This window comes from Humulus lupulus, chromosome 7 (genome assembly GCF_963169125.1).
Source record: "Humulus lupulus chromosome 7, drHumLupu1.1, whole genome shotgun sequence".
NCBI lineage: Eukaryota > Viridiplantae > Streptophyta > Magnoliopsida > Rosales > Cannabaceae > Humulus > Humulus lupulus.
The window spans coordinates 52,540,730-52,542,985 of record NC_084799.1 but is presented as its reverse complement, the minus strand read 5'-3'; the positions used below and the strand labels follow the sequence as shown (position 1 = coordinate 52,542,985).

The 2,256-nt window shown below is 34.0% G+C and overlaps 1 non-coding gene across 1 annotated transcript; it reads right to left on the bottom strand.

The window, feature by feature from the left end:
- Window positions 1-1,136: 1,136 nt before the first annotated feature.
- LOC133793093 (small nucleolar RNA R71) lies at window positions 1,137-1,243 on the bottom strand. Its single transcript, XR_009874554.1, has one exon. It is a non-coding gene; the product is annotated as a small nucleolar RNA R71 (small nucleolar RNA).
- Between the last annotated feature and the right edge of the window lie 1,013 nt (window positions 1,244-2,256).

The window sequence follows — 2,256 nt, the reverse complement described above, 5'->3', positions numbered from 1 at the left end:
TTTATTTCTTTTATATCTTTGTTAATTGATGGCACTTGTGCCTCTTGACATTTGTTGTAATTTTCTTTATTTATATTGTTGTAATTTTTATTTTATTTAATTTCCGCAAATTACTAGTTGATGGCAATTTTGCCTCCTAGCTAGTTGATGGCAATTTTTGCCTCCTAGTCCTCTATCTTATGTTTAAGTTGATGGCACTTGTGCCTCCTAGTTTTTACCTTAATTTTGTTATGGTTGATGGCATGCTATGCCTCCCTACTCTTGCCTAAATTTTAGTCTTATTTAATTTTTGCCTTATTTTTCTTTGTCTTCTTTAATATTGTAGTGTAATATTGTGAAAAATACTTGAAAAAAAAAAAAAAAAACCTAAATCTTGTCCTTTCACCATAAGCAATTCTTGCTTAAAGGAAATTTGACCAAAATTCCCATCCGCCTCTACTAATTAACCTCGGGGAGTTGTTAGTAGTGCGCGAGTAAGTGGAATCAAATAGGCCTGGGGACAAGTAAACCATAAGAATTATATTGTTGTGAAATCTCTAAAAATTCTAAGTATGCTCTGTGGTTGCGGTTTTAACTGATCTTCCACATCAGAAAATTGTTTGTTTGAGATTATCCTTGTTGCCTTGTTTGTGAAAAATTGTATGCATCATTGGGAACGTAACTCTAAAAAACGATTAGTAAAAAGACGTTTATCTTTGTTTGAAATTGAAAGTGTTAGTAAAAATTTGAGCATCATGGAACCTATTGCTAATATTCTTGATGAAAATGTTGTGCCTGAAAAAACTTTGCTTGAATATTTTGCACCTATTTCATCTAATGCTCCTTCATGCATTGTTTTACCTACTACTTCTGCTACTCATTTTGAGCTTAAACCCGCAATCATTCAATTATTGCCATCTTTTTATGGGTTAGATAGAGAGGATCCTTACATGCATGTCAAAGATTTCTTAGAAATTTGCTCAACATTTAAATTTCAAAATTTTTCTGATGAGTCGGTCAAACTAAGATTGTTCCCTTTTTCATTAAAAGACAAATCAAAAGCCTGGTTAAATTCCCTTCCCACGGGGTCTATAACTACATGGGATCAACTTTATAATAAATTCTTACTGAAATTTTTTCCTATGTCTAAAACTGATAGTCTAAGGAGAGAAATCTTTGAGTTTTTTCAAAAAGATAATGAAGAGTTTTATGAATGTTGGGAAAGATTTAAAGATTTATTATTAAAATGTCCTCATCATGGTTTTGAAAAATGGAGACTTGTAAAATATTTTTATGATGGTTTGACTCCCTCTAATCGTCAAATGATTCAATCTATGCATACTGGAAAATTTTTAAAATTTCAAGGACAAGAGGCGTGGGACGCCCTTGAAGATTTATCTGTCAATTCACAACAATGGAATTATTTTGATCCTAGGTCTAGGTCAACTAATTCACCAAAAAGAGGAGGAAGGTATGAAGTAAAAGAAGAATTAGACTTAAGAACATCCTTAGATAAATTAGCGAGAAAAGTAGAAGCTTTAGCCATAAGCCAAACTATAAACTCTCCAATTCAACCTAGAAAAGATGTTTGTTCTATATGTTCTAGTCCTTGCCATAATGCCCAATCATGCCCTTCCTACCAAGAAGCCTTTTCTGAGGAGGCCAATGCACTTCATACTTATGGGAAACCAAATGATAGCCCATTTTCGTCCACCTACAATCCAAATTGGAGAAACCATCCGAACTTTTCATGGAGACAAAACCAACCCCAAATGAATCAAGGGCACCAATACAACACACAAAACCAAGCTCATGCCCCACAAAATCAACCATATCCGCAACAAAGAAAACCTTCCTTAGAAGATACTTTACAACAATTTATGCAATCCACCCAACAAATCCTACAAAATCAATCTCAATCTATTACCAAACTCGAGACACAAGTAGGACAACTCGCCACTGCTTTAGATGATAGAGAGAAAGGAACATTCCCTAGTCAACCTATCCCTAATCCAAAAGGTCAATATGAGATAGGAAAGTCTAGTCATAATGGAGAAGTCAAATCAATTTCAACTCTTAGGTCTGGAAAGAAAATTGTCAAACCCGATTACATACCCGAGGTTGAAAACGAAAAAGAAAAAGAAAAGAGTCAGTCTTCTAGTTCTAATGCCAGTGACTTTTCAAACAAAGAAATTCCAATCCATCCTTTCATTCCAAAAGCCCCATTCCCACAAAGATTACTTCCAATTAAAAAAGGTGGCCAATATAATGACATCT